At 42.1% G+C, this 21,072-nt stretch overlaps 1 protein-coding gene across 1 annotated transcript in view; it reads right to left on the bottom strand.

Annotated features, from left to right (window-relative positions):
* TMEM150C (transmembrane protein 150C) overlaps positions 1-20,446 on the bottom strand; it is a 78,714-nt gene extending 58,268 nt beyond the window's left edge. The window contains exon 1 of the mRNA XM_032149075.2: positions 20,379-20,446. The gene's annotated coding sequence lies outside the window, so the exon portion shown is untranslated. The remainder of the gene's footprint in view (positions 1-20,378) is intronic.
* Positions 20,447-21,072: the final 626 nt, after the last annotated feature.

Raw genomic sequence — 21,072 nt, 5'->3', positions numbered from 1 at the left:
CCCAGTGGCCAAAAGGCAGGAGGTAGGGAAACCAGTGTGGAAACTACTGCAGGGTTTTCACACATCAAACCATGGTTATTTAACATTGTCTTAAAAATTTGTAATGCATGGGAGTTATCAGACTTATTTCTAAATAGCAAGTGGTGGAAGAAGAGAGTAGGTAGAAGAGTTCCAGGCAGGTCAGTTGAAGCTCAGTCCTTCTTGGAACCTTATATTTGCATCAAGATGATCGTCAGTGTCATTAAATGGATCCAGGTGAAAGACACACTAGCTGGACCAAAGAAAATGTGAAACTGAAAGGAATTACCACTAGTTAAGACCGGGAAAGACACAGTACTGAAAGTACTTCACGGGGTGTCCAATAGTCGCAAGACCTCATGGAATAAATATTACCTTTATGTGAATAGCACTTTGCAAAATGTTTCATGCACTATATTAATGACTGTTATGTATATAGCACTTACTATGTGCCAGGCACAACTAATACAACAACCCTAGGAGGTAGGTACTAGCATCCACTTTTACAGATGCACGAAAGTAATACCTGGCCAACATCACACCGCTGGGAATGCTGGAACCAGGATTGGGCCCAGGGGGTCTAACTCCAGGACCTGTGCTCTTAACACTACACTCTGCTGCTTCTCATTCTACTTCCTCTTCAGAACAACCTGTAAAGTAGGTAAGATCAATCTTACTTGTTCAACAAATATTTACAGAGTTCTTACTTGCAAGGATCTATCCCATATATTGAGTTTCCAATGGTGGATGAGCCATGACCCTTACTTTCAACCACATACAGTTTAGAGAGCCAGACAGACAAGTATATCCACATTTTACCGCTGAAAAATGGAAACCTAAGCTTAAATAAATAACTTATCCAAGCACACAGCCAATATAGCGGGTGATTAGGCCAGGACTGGAATGCTGATATTACATCTGCAAGTCTAATGCTTATTCCAAGAACGTTGTTACTACTTTTTCTAGCCTACTAGAAAAAAACGAAAGAAAACAACAATATAAAAACCAGAACTAACTAGTCTAGCCAGATTTCTACAAAAGGGCCTGATCTTGGATGAAGACAACATTGAATGAAGAGGCTGTGACTCTGATGCAAAGAGTACAGGTTACCTATGCCAAGATACAACAGACTCATTCAAGAGCTAAAAAATGTAGCATTTCAAACATGAAATGTCCTGTCATCAATCAATATTTTTCCTAAAATTATTTCAGATGCTCTGGGTAAATCATTCACATAGGGCCACTTCTCTCAAGGAAAAATCAAGAGAAAGCCTTGTGGGCTGAGAAGCTGAAGACCACTCCAATCAGTTCATTTCCACAGTAATTAAAACTGTTTTTCATTTTTCCTTCTGTCCCTTCAATGTCCCCTAAGGGAGGCCTACAGATCCTCCTTTGATACATAAGAAAATTTTCCCAAACTACCTAACTACACCATTTTGCAAGATTTGTTTTACCAAATTTCGATGGCCTTTCTGAGCTTGTCAGTGTGAACCACTATTACAAACGATCGGATATTAACTGCCCCTCACCGTCCAGGTGTAGCTGGCAACATCAAGTGCAGCAAATATTCATTAAGTTTTCACCTACTAAGGTGCTTAAACACCCTAGGGTGCCATGTCGGTAGGAGATCTTTTGATTTGTTTTTATTTCCCATAAGGGTCCTGTTCGAGGTCAATCATACATGTAGTGTGAGCAGCTAGTCATTATCGCATGACTTGGAGGGTGACAATAGAGGCCTCCTTTGCCGTTAAAGAACTCTTGTCCCAGCCTGTCAAAGTGGATGAATTTAAGGAAGAGAAGTTTGATCATAGGGAACTAGCAGGGTTATTAAGGAAGTTAACAGGTATTTATTGAACATGCCTGATGGGCCCAACACAACAGAAGGCCCTGCCCACCTGACCCAGCATAGGCGCCAGAGTTGACCAGGATCATTAAGATCAAAATGTAGGGCCGAGCACAGTGGCTCATGCCTGTAATCCCAGCACTTTGGGAGGCCCAGGCAAGTGGATTCCTTGAGCCCAGGGGTTCGAGACCAGCCTGGGCAACATGGCAAAACCTCGTCTCCACAAAAAATACAAAAATTAGCCAAGTGTGGAGGTGCACACCTGTGGTCCCAGCTACTTGGGAGACTGAGGTAGGAGGATGGCTTGTGCCAGGCAGGTCGAGGCTGCAGTGAGCCATGTTTGCACCACTGTATTCCAGCCTGGGTGACAGAGTAAGACTGTGCCTAAAAAAAAAAAAAAAAGACTGAAATGTAGCGTTTTTTTTTCAGTCTTCCAAGATTGAATCAGAAAGTGAAACTCTGGACAGACCAATATCAAGTTCTGAAATTGAAGCAGTAATTTAAAAAAATCTACCAATGAAAAAAGCCCCAAACCAGATGTATTCACAGCCAAATTCTACCAGATGTACAAGGAAGAGCTGGTACAAATTCTACTGGAACTAGACAAAAAATCAAGGAGGAGGGACTCCTCCCTAACTCATTCGATGAAGCCAGCATCACCTTGATAACAAAATCTGGTAAAGATGCAACAAAAAAAGAAAACTACAGGCCAATATCCCTGATGAACGTAGACACAAAAGTCCTCAACAAAATACTAGCAAATCGAATCCAACAGCACATCAAAAAGTTAATTCCCCATGATTGCATAGGCTTCACTTCTGGCATGCAAGGCTGGTTCAACATATGCAAATCAGTAAATGTGATTCATAACATAAACAGAATTAAAAACAAAAACCATATGATCATCTCAATAGATGTGGAAAAAGCTTTCAATACAATCTAACATTCTTTCATGATAAAAATCAAGAAGCTAGGCATGGAAGGAATATACCTCAAAATAATAAGAGCCATCTAGGGCAAACCCACAGCCAACATTATACTGAATGGGCAAAACCTGGAAGCGTTCCCCTTGAGAACTGGAGCAAGACAAGGATGTCCACTCTCACCACTCCTATTTGACATAGTACTGGAAATCCTTGCCATAGTAATCAGGCAAGAGAAAGAAAATAATAAATAGGAAAAGAAAAAGTCAAACTATCTCTCTTTGGGGGCGGTATGAATCTATACTTAGAAAATCCTATAAACTTGGCCAGGTACAGTGGCTGACGCCTGTAATCCCAGCACTTTGGGAGGCTGATGCTGGCAGATCACTTAAGGCCAGGAGTTTGAGAATGGCCTGGCCAACATGGCAAAACCCTGTCTCTACTAAAAATACAGAAATTAGCTGGACATGGCGGTGCACACCTCCCAGCTACTCGGGAGGTTGAGGCATGAGAATTGCTGGAACCCGGGAGGTGGAGGTTGCAGTGAGCGGAGATTGCACCATTGCACTCCAGCCTGGATGACAGAGCGAGACTGTCTCAAAAAAAGAAAAAAAAAGCTAAGAGCCAAATCAAGAACACAATCCCATTTACAATAGCTGCAAAAAAACAAAACAAAACAAAAAATCTAGGAATATATCTAACTGAGGAGGTGAAAGATCTCTACAAGAAGAACTATAAAATACTGCTGAAAGAAATTACAGATGACACAACCAAATGGAAAACATTCTATGCTCACAGATTGGAAGAATCAATATTATTAAAATGGCTGTTCTTCCTAAAACAATCTACAAATTCAACACTATTCCTATCAAACTACCAATGTCATTTCCCACAGAACTAGAAAAAACCTATTCTAAAATTCACATGGAACCAAACAAGAGGTGGAATAACCAAAGCAATCCTAAGCATAAAGAACAAAACCAGAGGTATCATATTACTATACTATAGTATATAGTATATATATATACTATAATATATATATACAACTATATATACTATAGTATATATATCTATATATACATATATAGGTATATATATTATAGTTATATAACTAGTTATATATATAGATATAACTATATATCCATATATGTATATATAGATATATAACTATATATCCATATATGTATATATAGATATATAACTATATATCTATATATGTATATATAGATATATTATATCTATATATAGTTGTATATATATACATATATAGATATATATAGTTATATATATATATACTACATACTATAGTATAGTAATGTGATACCTCTGGTATATATATACTATAGTATATATATACTATAGTATATATATACTATACTATATATATACTATACTATACTATACTATACTATACTATACTATAAGGTTACAGTAACCAAAACAGCATAGTACTGGTACAAAAACAGACAGACTAGTGGAACAGAATAAACACAGAATTAATGCCACACACCTGCAGCTATCTGATCTTTGACAAAATTGACAAAAAGTAAGCAATGGGGAAAGGATTCCCTACTCAGTAAATGGTGCTGGGATAGCTGGCTAGCCATATGCAGAAAAATAAAACTGGGGCCAGGCGCGGTGGCTCACATCTGTAGTCCCAGCACTTTGGGAGGCCGAGGTGGGCAGATTACGAGGCCAGGAGATCGAGACCATCTTGGCTAACACAGTGAAACCCTGTCTCTACTAAAAATACAAAAAATTAGCCAGGCGTGATGGTGGGTACCTGTAGTCCCAGCTACTTGGGAGGCTGAGGCAGGAGAATGGTGTGACCCAGGAGGTGGAGGTTGCAGTGAGCCAAGACCACGCCACTGCACTCTAGCCTGGGCAACAGAGTGAGACTCTGTCTCAAAAATAAATAAATAAATAAAATAAAATAAATAAAACTGGACTTCTACCTTTCACCATATACAAAAATTAACTCAAGATGGATTAAATATTTAAATGTAAGATTTCAAACTATAAGAATCCTAGAAGAGGCCGGGCACGGTGGCTCACGCTTGTAATCCCAGCACTTTGGGTGGCCAAAGTGGGCAGATCACGAGGTCAGGAGATGGAGACCACGGTGAAACCCCGTCTCTAGTAAAAATACAAAAAAATTAGCCGGGTGTGGTGGCAGGCGCCTGTAGTCCCAGCTACTCGGAGAGGCTGAGGCAGGAGAATGGCGTGAACCCAAGAGGCGGAGCTTGCAGTGAGCCGAGACTGCGCCACTGCACTCCAGCTTGGGCAACAGAGCGAGACTCCGTCTCAAAAAAAAAAAAAAAAAGAATCCTAGAAGAAAACCTAGGAAACACCATTCAGGACATCAACCTTGGGAAAATAATTTATGACTTAGTTCTCAAACGCAATTGCAACAAAAACAAAAACTGAGAAGTGGGACCTAATTAAGCTAAAGAGTTTCTGCACAGCAAAGGAACTATCAACAGAGTAAACAGGCAACCTACAGAACGGGAGAAGAAAATGTTGGTTAACTATGCATATAACTAAGGTCTAATATCCAGAATTTATAAGAAACAATTAAACAAGCAAAAACCAAATAACCCAAATAAAAAATGAGCAAAAGACATGAACAGACACTTCTCAAAAAAAGACATATAAGCAGCCAAAAATCATGAAAAAAAAAAAAGGTTTAATCAGCTGGGTGCAGTGGCTCACGCCTGTAATACCAGCACTTTGGGAGGACAAGGTGGGCGGATCACTTGAGGTCAGGAGTTTGAGACCAGTCTGGCCAATATGGTGAAACCCCATCTCTACTAAAAATACAAAAATCAGCCGGGCATGGTGAAACACGCCTGTAGTCCCAGCTACTTGGGAGACTGGGGCAGGAGAATAGCTTGAACCCAGGAGGCGGAGGTTGCAGGGAGCCGAGATTGTGCCATTGCACTCCAACCTGGGCATCGCAGCGAGACTCTGTCTCAAAAAAAAAAGAAAAAAAAAAGGTTTAATCATCAGAGAAATGCAAATCAAAACCATGATGTGATACCATCTCCCACCAGTCAGAACGGCTATTATTAAAATGTCAAAAAACAACAGATGTTGGCAAGGCTGCAGAGAAAAGGGAATGCTTAGGAACTGTTGGTGGGAATATAAATTAGTCCAGTCACAGCGGAAAGCAGTTTGGAGATTTCTCAAAGAACTTGAAACAGAACTACCAGCAGTCCTCTTACTGGATATATAGCCAAAAGAAAATATATCTTTCTACCAAAAAGACACATGCACTCATATGTTCATCACAGCTCTATTCACAATAGCAAAGACATGGAATCAACCTAGGTACCCATCAGTGGGGAACTGGTTAAAGAAAGTGTGGTACATATACACCACGGAATACTATACAGTCATAAAAAAGAATGAAATCATGTCCTTTGCAATAACATGGATGCAGCTGGAAGCCATTATCCTCAGTGAATTAACGCAGAAACAGAAAAACAAATACCATATGTTCTCATAAGTGGGAGCTAAACAATGGGTACTCATGGACATAAAGATGAGGACTACCAGAGAGGGGAGGGAGGACAGCAAGGACTGAAAAACTATTGGGTACTATGCTCAGTACCTGGGTGATGAGAACAATTGTATCCCAAACTTCAGTATCACACAATATATTTAGGTAACAAACTTGGACATGTACCTCCTAAACAGCTGAAATTACTTAAAAAATTAAAACATCATTTTTCAATCATTTAAATATCAAATTTATTTTCAATAACATCTATTTGTAATAAAATGTAATATATTTAAAAATCTTTACATTGTTCGTGCAAGGGGCAGCAGGGTGTTGTGGAACGAAGGGCCCCAGGGCAAGTCTTCCATCTCCTTTCCCAGCTGCCTTTCTGAGCATGCTGCAGTCCAGTCCCTCTGAACCAAAAGTGGCTCCCCAAATTGCTGAGCTTGTTGGCTGGGCTCTGTGCTAGATGGAGTGAATAGGAAGACACAGTCCCACTCCCATGCAACTCATAGATAATTAATTAGGAAATAAGTACAGCAGCTGGAAATTGGTACAGGAAACCAGGGAGCTCCAAAGAGAGGAAACTAACCCAGCACTGGGGCAGGTGGTGGGCAAGCAAGGAGGCAACGGCCCTGGGCTGGGTCTTCAGGGATGTGAAGGCTTTAAGCTGGTGAGGAGGCACTGCATGCAGATGCCAGGGCATGGGCAGGGCTGCAAGGCTCCCAACCACTTGTGTGTGCAGGAAACAGAGTTTGTGATGCTTAGGGAATCATGAGTAAGGCAGGGAGTGGTGATAGGTGAGCCAGAGACATGAGCAAGTGCCCCATCCTGGGGGTAATAGCATTGCAGCCAATGAAGACCCATGGTGGGTAGTCTCATTTGGCTTTCACTACAGGGAAATGTGTTCATTGGAAATACTTCAGAAGGTAGAGATGGTGATAAAGAAGAAGATGAGAAGTACTAAAAAAAATCCCCAATTTAGAGATAACCACAGTTACATTTGATGTGCAATGTTTTGCACAAATATATGTTTGCATGTAATATATTCATATGAATATATACACTTACATATATTAACAAAAATATTTTTCTTCAAAAATAAAATGATTTAAAATGTGGTATATATACTATGGAATATTATTCAGCCTTAAAAAGGAAGGAAATTATGACACGTACTACAACATGGATGAATCATGAGGACATTACGCTACGTGAAATAAGCCAGCCACAAAAAGACAAATACTATATCATATGATTCCACCTATATGAGGTATCTATAGAAATTAAATTCATAGAGAAAAGTAGAATAATGGTTACCAGGGGCTAGGGGTAGGAGGATATGGGGAGTTGTTTAATGGGTACAGAGTTTCAGTTCTATAAGACAAAAGAAGTTTTGGAGATTGGATGTACAGCAATGTTAATATACTTAGGACTACTGAACTGTACACTTAAAAATAGTGAAGGTGGTCAATTCTGTTATGTGGATTTTTAACACAAGTAAGGATTAAACATTTAAGTAAATAAAATTTAAAAAGGAAATCACTTAACAAAGCTCTTTAAACTCTTTCATTCTTTTTGTAATCATCTCTTTATTGGAGATATATACAACTCTGTCAATATTTCAGATGACTGTAGAGTATTCTATTGTAGAGATCTATCTTAATTTATTTAACCCAGAAGAATTATTTTTTAGAATGGAAGAAACTTGCAAATGCTTGTCTGATGGGAAGGAGCTAGCAAAGAGCAGAGAGAGGTGCAGGACCACAGAAGAGAGGAATATAATAATAGAGCAAAAGTCCCAGACACAAAGGAGGTGAGAGGAGATGGCATTAGGGGTTCAGGTGATGTGCTGGTCTTAAACACAAAGAAAAATGGACATCATATCCTCTGAGGAAAGGAGGTTGATATGGTTTGGCTCTGTGTCCCCACCCAAATCTCACCTAGAACTGTAATCCCCATAATCCCCATGTGTTGGGGGAGGGGCCTGGTGGGAGGTGATTAGATCAAGAGGGCAGTTCCCCCATGCTGTTCTCATGGTAGTGAGTGAGTTCTCACAAGATCTGATAGTTTTATAAGTGTTTAACAGTTCCACCTTCACATGCTCTCTCTCATAAACTCTCTCTCACCTGCCACCATGTAAGACGTGCCTGCTTCCCCTTCTGCCATGATTTTAAGTTTGCTGAGGCCTCCCCAGCCATACAGAACTATGAGTCAAAGAAATTATCTTTCCTTGATAAATTACCCACTCTTGAGCAGTTCTTTATAGCACTGTGAAAACAGAGATACAGATGGATATATAAGAAAGAGTTTGGGCAGCTGAGGGAAGTCAAGAGACTAGAGGGCTCAATGAAAAAACAGATTGAGGAAGAAGGGTATGAAAGAGCTGGAAGGGGCTGGGCGTGGTGGCTCACGCTTGTCATCCCAGCACTTTGGGAGGCCGAGGCGAGCGGATCACGAGGTCAGGAGATCAAGTCCAAGGTGAAACCCCGTCTCTATTAAAAATACAAAAAATTAGCTGGGCGTGGTGGCAGGCACCTGTAGTCCTAGCTACTCAGAGAGGCTGAGGCAGGAGAATGGCATGAACCCAGGAGGTGGTGCTTGCAGTGAGCCGAGATCGTGCCACTGCACTCTAGCCTGGGTGACAGAGCAAGACTCCGCCTCAAAAAAAAAAAAAAAAGAAAGAGGTGGAAGGATGCACAGTAATGTTCAAAGGATGCACAGTTATGTTCAGAGAATGGGATAGTGGCATTAAGATTTCTGAGGCAAAAAAATAGCAGCCAGACAAGAGTTTGGGTGGAGGGTTGAGAGTGAGTAGGTATGGTTTAGTGGAGGTGAAGATGCTAAGAAGGTCCAGTGGAGTTTGAGGCTGAATTCATCGGTCAGACCCTCTAGGATGATGTCATTGCCATAGGTTACTGCAAGAGTTGGGGGAGAAAGGGAGGTATGGGAAGACATGGAGCCAGACTGTCAGTTCTTTAAGAAATAAACAGGAGTGACTGGGAGTTGAATGAAGAGTTGGGATGAGAAAGGGTGGAAGGGGGTTGTCTCATTCTGCAATGAAACTTGTAGTTCTTAGAAAACATTCTCCAGCACCCCCAAATTCTTTACGTGATTTTTTTTTCTCCATAGTACATACAGCATACACTATACTATTTATTTATCTATGGTCTGTCTTCCCCACTATAATGTAAAGCTCCCCGAGGACAGAAATGTGCATTTTGTTCAGTGCTCTATCACCAATACCTAGATTATGTCTACACATAGCAATGCTTCAATAAATCATATTTGAATGAATGAATGAATGAGTAAATGGTAAAGGCCAGTTAAAATAAGGACATTCCATGAGGTTTGCTAAAATAGCAGGGAGAGTCTTCCTTAGGAAGGAGCGATCTTATAGTGTTCAGACTTAGAGGGACAGAAAAGTCAGCCAGGGCCTCATCCCAGTGTGTATCTGCTTTTTTTCATTTTCCCCTTTTCACGTGACTACTCTTTTTGATCCTATCTCTGGAAAGCACCACCTGATGTCTCTCCCCTTATCTATCCAGGACAGCTGCCCCTTGTGTTCTCATGGTACCCTAGGATGCCTCTCAATTAGCATGCTTACCCCACTGTATGGTAACTGTTTACATGGCGGTCACCCCACTAGACTGAGTAAGTGTGGCATATCTTAAACATGCAGTAGGCACTCTGGTATAGTTTGGATATTTGATCCCTCCAAACCTCATGTTGAAATTTGATACCCAATGTTAGCGGTGGGGACTAATGGGAGGGGTTTAGGTAATGGGGCTGATCCTTCATAAATGTCTTGGTAGCATCCTCACAGTAGTAAATTTTCACTCTGTGAGTTCCCTAGAAAGCTGGTTGTTAAAAAGAGCCTGGCCCCTCCCTGCCTTCTCTCTGGTTGCCTCCTCTCTTGGCATATGATTTCTGCACACACTGGCTCCCCCACACCTTCCACCATGAGTGGAAACAGCCTGAAGCCCGCACCAGAACCAGATGCTGGCACCATGCTTCTCGTCAGCCTGCAAAACTAGGAGCCAAATAAACCTCTTTTCTTTATAAATTACCCACCCTCGGGTATTCCTTTATAGCAACACAAAAATGGATTAAAACATGCTCTATAAATGTTTTTGAATATATAAGTGGAAAGTACTGGATGTGTGAGTTGGAAGATCCTGCATTTTTCCTTCTTTGAAGCTCACCTCTGTCACACACAAATCTACACTGTGGCCCTACTGAGTAAATGGGCCCTGGCGCTAGAGAAACCAGGTGGGAAAACAGCTCGGTCCCCACCAGAGCCTTCCTGTTAAGCTAAGCTAGGGGTCCACCAGCCTTCATGTGTCCATTTCCCTGCCCATCTGCCCGTAAGCATGCCTGTGATGACCTGGTGCAATTCTGAAGTACATGAACTACCTAGCTCACCTGTGATGTTGCTAGCCAGTAGAGCACAATGAAATCATCTGGGAAGCTTTAAAAAAATGTCTGGTGTCTGAGCTCCCCGACCCACCCAGAGATTCTGATTTAATAGATTTGGGGCACCGCTGGAATTGTAGAGTTCTTCAGATGATTTTTTGTGCAGCCATGGTTGAGAATCTCTGCCCCCTGCCTCACTTGCCATCTCTTCTGGGCTTGTGGTGCTGTTCAAAGTAGCAACTCATCAAGAACTTCTTCAGTCCAGGGTCTGCCCAGGCCAGCGATGGGCAAAGGTCAATGGTCTGTCTGAAGAACCCAGTGGAAGGGTGCTGCATCTTAGGGCAGCACAAGAAGCCAGATCACATAGTTAACTGGCCTGGAGGAAAGCACACCTTTGTGTTCCATCTGAAACTGCTGTCCAGTAGCCACAGAGGCTATTAAAATTTGAATTAATCAAAATTAAAAATTCAGTCAATAACAGGCTAGCCAGTGCATTGTCACCTTTATGGGCCACATGGTCTCTTTTCCAGTTACTCAACTCTTCAGTGTTCATGTAGAGGCAGTCACAGGTAACATGAAAACAATGGGTATGGCTGTGTTCCAATTGGACTTTATTTACAAAATAGCTGACTCCTATCGAAAAAACATCAAATGCCCTAAGACAAAAACATTTACTTAATATAATTTCTAAACACAAAGATATAATGATTTATTTGGAAAGGCAAGGTAAATATGCAACAAGCAAGCAAACTAGAAGCCAGATGAAACTGAAGTAAGCCTTAAGGTACAACATCAGAGTCATGTTAAGTTGGCCTGGACAAACAATATGTCGAGAACTAATATAAAATATTCATAGGCCAAAGTGGAATGGAGTCTCATCCTTCTGTGATGGCTATGGTCAAGCCAAGACTCTAAGAAATAAATTGCGTGCCTTCCAAAGGCATTTTCTAGCTCTGAAACACTGAACAGGGGAACAGTTATCATCCAGAACAATCCTCTTTTTTTTTTTTTCTTTTTTTTCTCAGAACAATCCTCTTTAATTTCCCATTTCGATAAAATAAGTTAGAACTTGTGTTATGAACAAGAAAGAAGAGTGAAAAAAAAAGTCACTCTGAGCCAAGGACTGTGCTAGCGACTTCACAAATATTGTCCAATAGCTAATAAAAAGCAACATTTCTGAATTGCTACATTTATGGCTCTGTAAGAGAACACTGATTTGGGTCAGTGGCTTGATCTTAAAAGATCACGATGTGCCACTATTTGATCATAACTATATTGTTCTGCGAATCAGTTAATGGAGAATTTTCATCTTTATTTTTATGTGCATACGTATACAATCAAAATTTTGTTATAAAATGGCAAACCACTCCTTTTCATATAAATCAATTTTATGCCACATGTAAGCTGAAATTAAAATGGGGAAACACCAATCAAAATGTCACAGAAAAGATAATCAGCTTTCTCAAGAACAATTCTATTAGTTGCTAAAATTACAGGAGATAAATATGGTTTTTGTGAATACTGTGCTGTCAATGACAAGACTGGAAAATGTTTCAGAATGCCATACTTTTGAAGTCTATGGTGTGTGGGAACATAATACCACAAAGGCAGAAAAAATGTCACCCACAAGTTAATATTCCTGCTACTACATGTAGGTATATTTTAGTTATCAGTGTTTCTATATAAATATACTTCAAGTTTCAGGGCAAACTAGAATTTACAAATTCCAGGAGATATATTTCCATTAGAAATTCCAGGATGATTATATTACAGAATTCTAATTTTAATTTGCAAATACTCCAAGTTCAGTAAAAAAATACTATTTCTATTTGGATTGCATTACAATGGCATCAACATTTCTTAATTAACACTATTCACTCATGAATCAACAGAATGAAAATAACTTGAAAGACTATTTTATCAACCAGCACAGTTTAAAAAATATATGTTAATTTTAGCTACACACAATTTTTTTTTTTTTTTTTTTTTTTTGAGATGGAGTCTTGCTCTGTCGCCCAGGCTGGAGTGCAGTGGCGCAATCTCGGCTCACTGCAAGCTCCGCCTCCTGGGTTCACGCCATTCTCCTGCCTCAGCCTCTCTGAGTAGCTGGGACTACAGGCGCCTGCCACCACGCCCGGCTGATTTTTTGTATTTTTTAGTAGAGACAGGGTTTCACCGTGGTCTCGATCTCCTGACCTTGTGATCCGCCCGCCTCGGCTTCCCAAAGTGCTGGGATTACAAGCGTGAGCCACCGTGCCCGGCCAGCTACATACAGTTTTAATTTATGCTTTCAAACTTCCAATTATTGCCATTTAAATATTTCTTTGGCAGTCAAGTCATCACAAGTGTAAAAAAAGAGTAAGAAATCTACTTTGTTAATAAATGAAATGTTTGATGAATAGTAAAGCTATGCTATTTTTGGAGACATTTATGTTTATATTCAGTTGATTGTTATTATAATTCATTATAATTGCTTCGAAGTTAAATAATATCATTTAAACTATGGGCTAATTTCCTATACTGCCATAGTTAAGCATAGTTACTTCTTAAGCTTTGTCTACACTTGTCTAAAAGTATTACCCCACTTTCAATGTTTTCTCAAAGGCAGTTCATCTTGCCCCTTTGTATTCCACAGATAGAGTCTGGATCGCTCTCCTCAGAGATGGACGATTCTATAGCCTTGAACAAAATCTGAATAGCTTTAGAATTTTTCACGTTAGACACAGCTTCTGTACTTTTTAAAGGAAAGTACGCATGATGGCAAGCTGTCGCCTCTTCTAGTCTACCTGACAAAGTCTATGGATTTTAAGTGATCCGATTACATTAAGTTTGACCTTTAAGGAAAACTGAAATCTACTTCCAAAATGAAATTAGTTTTACTTTCTAGATTGCACTGGAGAAAAAATATTTCCAGCCTCATTTTCAAGACTTCTTTTGTCATATGAAATTCTTAAAACAACATTGTTTTCTATTTATTTTATTAAAACTATGTCACAAGGCCCTTGTGGGCAGGAGGTGATTTTGAAAAGACAAATAACTTAGGATGTAGTAAATAGTGGTAGATTTGTAAGACGGACGTATCTATTGAGACCATTTGTCACTATCTGCTACAGACAAATGTGTGCAGAAGTTAGGAAGTGGTTAGGAGGGAAGGAAGACAGCTCTGGAGACACAATCTGTAGTCAGTCTCTGGGACAAGCATATTTCTTTGGGTATATAGCTGTTTTTCAAGGGCATTAACCTTCAGAGACCACAGGCTGGCAGCAGTGAGGTCTCTTCCTGCCTAAATGTGCAATGATTCCCCTATCACCCATCAGGCCTCCTCTTACACAGAAAATAACTGGCATCAGCTTATTTCCGCACTTGTACAATGCTCTACAATTTTTGAGCCTCACAGTTTTGTAGATGTACATCTACGTATCGCTATCACATTGTAAGATGGGAGGTGAGGTGGTTGAACGCTTGGGCTGTCGCCAGACTGCGTGGGTTCCTATTCTGCCTTCACTACTTACTGGGATGTAGGTACTGCAGGGTAATGGCAACACCTACACCAAAGGACTGTTGTGAGGGACAAGATAACAGATGCAAAGCATTCAGCACGGACGACTTGGTAAGCACTCAGTAATGTTACTCACTGTTAGCTATTATTTTTGTCTTAGGTCAGTGTTTCCTCAAGTGGATCCCAAGCCTAGTTTCATAGGCAATATTTTACATCATGAACCAGTATACACATATACACTTATGTAATAATAATGCAAATAATAAATATGCATATATGCTGCTTATTACATATGGATTGAGTAGCGCAGAGTTAGGATTTGAACCTAGGGGTCCAGGGTCCTGTTTTTCTAGTGTTGTTTTTTTTTTCTTGGAGGGGGGATTACAGGCACACATCACCACGCCCGGCTAATTTTGTATTTTTAGTAGAGACGGGGTTTTGCCATGTTGGCCAGGCTGGTCTTGAACTCCTGACCTCAAGTGATGCACCTGCCTCGGCCTCCCAAAGTGTTGGGATTACAGGCGTGAGCCAGCGTGCCCGGCCTCTCTAGTGCTCTGAACCACTACTCTCCACTGCCTTGTGGCCTGGTACTTGTTATACATGGAGGAGCCAAAGTTTCATCAAACACTAGTAACCCTCACTAAGAAGGATGCACAGTGACCACTTCTATTACACATTTTATTTCATCAAGAAAAATGCTGATCCTAACCTGTTCAATTGATTTTATGACCCAAGACATGTAATTTTAAAAATACTACAGTAAGTGTTGTAAGAAAAATTGTTTTGAAAACACTAACAGCCAGGTATGGTGGCACACGCCTGTAGTCCCAGCTACTTGGGGGGCTGAGGTGGGCGGATCCCTTGAGGCCAGGAGTTCAAGAATGCAGTGAGCATTCTGGGTGACAGAGTGAGTGAGACTGTCTCTATTAAAAGAGAAAAGAAAAGAACAGAAAACAATAACAATAAAAAGTTAAATAAGTATATGTATCTCATCTTAGAGACTTTACCATGCTATTGTGCATTATAAATCTCCAAAAAATAAAAATAAAAAAGATTATATGGAGCATTTATTCAAGCATCCCCATTACCCTATGGGATGGACACTAATTTGGGAAATGTTATCGGGGGTATTAATACCTTCAAGACAGAGATAATTTGGGAGTTATGTCAATCTATAATTAGTAGGCACAAACATAGTCAATAAATTTTTAAATAATTGATTGAGGAAGAGTCCCTTCCAGAGGAGGGGACCCCCCAGGACCCTGAGCTCTGGCCTGGAGAGAAGTACCCCAGATGCCTATGCTGGGTGCGGGAGCATCACTCACCCAAGAAACATGAGAGGCAGTGTCTTGTAAAACAGTCTAATTAACAACATGTCCCTCTCCATGATCAAAATAATGGCTTTAATCAAAGCAAATTAGTTTAAAAATGGAAACAACATTCTCGATGCTAAATCAAATCCCACTGTAATGGCTTTACTAAAAATAATGGTAGGTTACACCTTAAGTGGATTTGGTAATCTCCACAGGCTGGACTTGAGCAAGAGGATCTGGGTTTGAAACCCAAGGGAAAGAAATCAGACAAGAAGGGCCCAACAGAGGCAGAGGCTTCGGCTGCTCCTGCAGCCAGGGGTACCCATTTGTCAGACTTTTCACAGGGCCTCTGTGACTGTAATCAAGGGAAGAGCGTGAGAGTTGTTCATCACTACCTACTTCCTACCTTTCTCTGAACCTCCTCTCCCTTGAAAAATTGAAAGGTACAGAAACTGACTCTAAGAATACATGATCTATAATGTGCAAAAGAGCAAATTAGCTCAAGTTCATGAACACTGACACGAGCGGCCAGGCATCTAAACAACTCTGGGTGATGCTTATTATTGAGGCTAGCAGACACATAGAAATTAAAAAGAGAAACTGTTTTTAGAGTAGAGTTGAACTTCAGCACAAAATATCTTCTTCAGAGCAAGTGCAAGTGGTTTTTCTTTTCTTTTTCTTTTTCTTTTTTTTTTTTTTTTGATATGGAGTCTAGCTCTGTCGCCCAGGCTGGAGTGCAGTGGCACGATCTTGGCTCACTGCAACCTCTGCCTCTCCCGGGACCAAGCAATTCTCCTGTCTCACCCTTCCGAGTAGCTGGGATTATTGGTGCCTGCCACCATGCGTAGCTAATTTTTTTTTGTATTTTTAGTAGAGACAGGGTTTCACTGTATTGGCCAGGCTGGTCTCAAACTCCTGACTTCATAATCCACCTGCCTCAGCCTCCCGAAGTGCTGGGATTACAAGCATGAGACACTGCACGTGGCCTCACAAGTGGTTTTTCATAGCAATAGGATTATGAAGTCAAATCTCAATTCTGGTATTATCAATGCCAATTGCCACTTTTTTTTCTAATTAAAGGGTAATTGCCTTTAAATGCTATCTCTCTAGGAAATATGGGGAGAAAATTTAGAACTATACTGTCCAATATGGTAGCCACTAGCCCCATGTGGCTATTTAAATTAATTAAGGCTAAATAAAATTTAAAATTCAGTTCCTCAGTTACACTAGCCCACATTTCAAGTGTTCAATAGCCACATGTGGCTCATGGCTATCATACTGGACAGATTACAGAACACGTCCATCAATGCAGAAAGCTCTTTTGGACAGCACTGATCTAGAAAAGGCTGTTTATAGATGCCAAAAAGGAAAATATTAATTTCTCACTTAGTAAAAGAGCTTCAAGCCCTACCTACCAGAGCTGGTTTGGCTCAGAATAGTTTGGGGCTGAATTTGAAGGCTACTGCCAAAGATTTCACGATTGTCTCAAAATATTCTAAATGGCTGATCTAAAATCTCTTTGGATGATGATTGATTTTCCATTGCCACAAGTTGTCTTTCAAAATCTAAACATACCAGAAAAAAAAAAATCTAAACATACCAGGAAATGATATTTGGTGATAACAATAACTTAAAGTTCCAATAATTTACGAACAAGTTTAAAAATACTTAGAACAACTATGAAAAAAATATAAAGATACATGGCACCATCAGCTCCAGGAGTAAAAATTTATAGTTAAAATAAGTAGGGGCTGTCAGGCCTCTGAGCCCAAGCTAAGCCATCATATCCCCTGTGACCTGCACGTATACATCCAGATGGCCTGAAGCAACTGAAGATCCACAAAAGTGAAAATAATGTTAACTGATGATATTCCACCATTGTGATTTGTTTCTGCCCCACTCTAACTGATCAATGTACTTTGTAATCTCCCCTACCCTTAAGAAGGTTCTTTGTAATCTCCCCCACCCCTAAGAAGGTTCTTTGTTAATTCTCCCAACCCTTGAGAATGTACTTTGTGAGATTCACCCCCTGCCCGCAAAGCATTGCTCCTAACTCCACCGCCTATCCCAAAACCTATAAAAACTAATGATAATCCACCACCCTTTGCTAACTCCTTTTTCGGACTCAGCCCACCTGCACCCAGGTGAAATAAACAGCCTTGTTGCTCACACAAAGCCTGTTGGTGGACTCTCTTCACACGGACCCGTGTGACAGGGGCTGGGCACGGTGGCTCCTGGCTGTATTCCCGGCACTTTGGGAGGCCGAGGCGGGTGGCTCAATTGAGGTCAAGAATTCAAGACCAGCCTGATCAACATGGTAAAACCCCGTCTCTACTAAAAATCAAAAAAAAAAAAAAAAAAAAAAAATTAGCCAGGCATGGTGGTGGACTCCTGTAATCCCAGCTACTTGGGAGACTGAGGCAGGAGAATTGCTTGAACCCGGGAGGCGGAGGTTGCAGTGAGCTGAGATTGTGCCACTGCACTCCAGCCTGGGTGAGAGAGTGAGACTCCGTCTCAAAAACAAACAAACAAAAAAAGTAGGGACACACTTATCACACACTTGTGTCTAGTCCTACCCTTTGCATGAACTTAGACCCGGATTCAATAACACTTGGACCCTATAATGTTTTGGGAACTTCAGCGCACATCTCATTTGACCCTTACCAGAACCTAATCACACTGTAGTGCTGATTCTAAGTGTTACAGATTCTTCTGTGAAAGGGGATGACTGAGAAGTAATACATTATCTTGTCAGTGTTTGTCTTGCTTAATTGGTTACTGAACTGATCCCAAATGGCCAGATTACAGTGAAACCAAATGGCTGAGATTGCAGGGTCCAGCTAGCTTTTCCTTTCTCATGACTCCAGGCTGCCCTGCTAATCTGACCCACTGTACTAAAGAGGTGTGGGTCACAGGGGAGACAAAGCAAGAAGACAGACAAGAGTGTAAAGCAAAGGGCCTTCCCTCTTGACAACTGCAAAGCAGGTAAAGTGAGCCCAAAAACCCCTGCAAGGTCATTGTGAACATGATTGTGGTAGTTCTACAACAAAGGCTAAATATAACGCATTATTGTGTTCATGAAAAAAAAAAAATTACTCCATAGAGCAAATTATCCCCCCACAAAGCAACATGGAAAAGGCATTTGTGAGAAATGCATGAATTAAGCAATTGCTCTGAAGACTTAAATGCCAATTTAAATAATCCAAACAGATTGCATTCAGCTAATGGCAGATTATAATAAACATGCATTAAAGTGTTTTTCAAATACTTTAATATATTTGTGAATGTCATAACATCTATCAACTAGTCATTATTGTTAGCAAAACTTCTTTACCCTTTTATTTACCATGTCCAGTTTGTGAGCTTCCAACTTGGGGGACTTGCAAAACATTTATTAAATAATGTATAAAGGACACACCATTAAAATTCCTATGCTTATGCCTTGAAGATTAAACTCACATTTCTAGCTCATTAATAGATGATGGCTATAGTTAATCCTGGAAACATGGAGTCTCTAGAACACATACAAGAAAAAGTTTGGGATTTGATACATGAGAGCTGAGACTAAAATTCTTTGATTGGTCACATATACGGGCCTAACAATTTTTCCTTGAAATAGGAAACTTTAAGTAGGTCAGTTTAATGACTGCTACCATGGAGTTTATAAATCCACACTCAACTATCCTTTCGATGAACGGCTGCCCAGAATGGAGTTATAGCCCTGCACTATTAAAATGTCTTTGGTTCAAGCAGAGAAAGAAGCAGAAACTGATCCTGCCATTTAGGCTTTGTTATTGTTTTAGCTCCAATAACTGTTTGGTTTTGTTTTTCAACATGGCATTAGTATATCTGGTTCCCCAATAGGACCTCGCATGTAGGACATCGGAATGGGTTCACTCGGGAAGACGGACTTCCATTCTACCTGAGCTATGTTCCCACATGCAGTCACAACCCTGGCCCAACCATGAAAGGCAGTCTGGCCGGAATAAACCTGACCAAAAAGACCAGTGAAATGTTTGGGACATCATAAAATGCTGTGGGGGTAGGGGTGGAGGAAAGGAATGAGTAGAGAGAAAAGGAGAATGAATTTAAAATGGGAAAACCCTCTCATTTTCCATTTGATTCATTTAAGGAGGGGAAAACCACTCAAGGACTCTCTCCGGAACCCAAAGCTAATCACTTTTTTATTGCAGCGGATTACCAAAGAGCCTAGGTAACCCACCTACCACGGCCTCCCGCCGAAAAACCAAAAATCCCATTTCTTCCCAAGTGTGCACCCGGGAAAGGAGGGAAGACTGTGCATTTAGAGTGGAGGGCGGTACACAGGGCAAAGCAAGTTAGTGCCTCCTTCCCAGATCCCCTGCTTCCCGAGCCAGCCTGACCTGGCTAACGGCAAAGTGCAGGGAGAATGGCAAAGGGACCGGGAGGTCAAACTTGGGGTCGCTTCTCACCCTAGTCCACCCGATAACGAGATGATGGGGCGGCGGGTGGGGACACCTGTCAAAGGAGGGGGCCGGGGCTGGGGCCGCAGCGGGCGGGCGGGCTGGCGGCACTGCGGCGGCGGCGGGGACCGAGGCGCGCCAGCTCGGGCGTTCGCAGCGCGCGGGGCAGAGCCGGCACCGACTCCTGGACTCGCCGGGGAGCGTGCGCCCGCGGAGGGCTCCCGTGGGCGGCCCCGCGCCCAGGACGCTATGGGAGGGGGCCGCAGCCGGGCAGGGCCCCGCAGCCTGGCGGACCCAGCCGCCCCAGCCGCGCTGCAGCCCCCGCCGTCCCCGGTCTCCGCCTGCGGGCTGGGCGCGGGGCCGGGCCGGACGCCCCCTGGCTGCGCGACTGGCCCAGGCAGGGGAGGGGGCGCCGCGCCTACCTGCTTTGGTGCCACGGGGCCGCTGTCGCCTCGAGGGGCTGTGACCTGCTGCGGTGGCGGCGGCAGCAGCAATCGCGGCGGGGAGGGCGCTTCCTTCAGGAAGGGGTGGGATCTGCTCACCCGCCCGCCCGGCCCTCTCCTGCCGCGCCGGGGCCCGCCCCCGACTTATTCTGGGGTCCCCGCTGCTAGGCCTTCGGGGAGAGCTGATCCCCTGGGTCTCGGGCTTATGCCACCCCCGGGGCCCCTAATAGTCACCCGGGGCAGGAGCCGGGTGTGGACGGGCGAGCCGCTTCCTTCCGAAGCCTTTGTGGACGCGTTTGCCTGGCGCTCCTCATCCAACAAAAGGAAGGACGGAATCTTGGATCCTCCGCCTGGTGGTTATTTATTCCTGACCTGTTGTAACCTTCTGCCTGTCTCTCTTTCGTCTGCACACCTAGGGTTTTTGCACAAAGCAGCTTAAATTCATTTTCATGCCCATTGGCTGAATGTAGTTCTCCACTCAGCGCTGTCCCGCGGTTTTTTGTGTGTGTGTGTGTGTTTTTTTTTTTCCTTCCTATTGAACAAACACAGAGCCAACTTCTGACCCTGGCAATGAACAGCAGACACCAAGGCCGACCTCCCAGCGCCAGCTTGCAGCTTTCCTCCCCGGGTTTCGTCTGAGTCCGTCATAAACTGTGTTCATCAGCGTTTTGAC

This window comes from Hylobates moloch, unplaced genomic scaffold, assembly GCF_009828535.3.
Source record: "Hylobates moloch isolate HMO894 unplaced genomic scaffold, HMol_V3 SCAFFOLD_2, whole genome shotgun sequence".
NCBI classification, from domain to species: domain Eukaryota; kingdom Metazoa; phylum Chordata; class Mammalia; order Primates; family Hylobatidae; genus Hylobates; species Hylobates moloch.
This window is presented reverse-complemented; position numbering and strand designations above follow the sequence as displayed.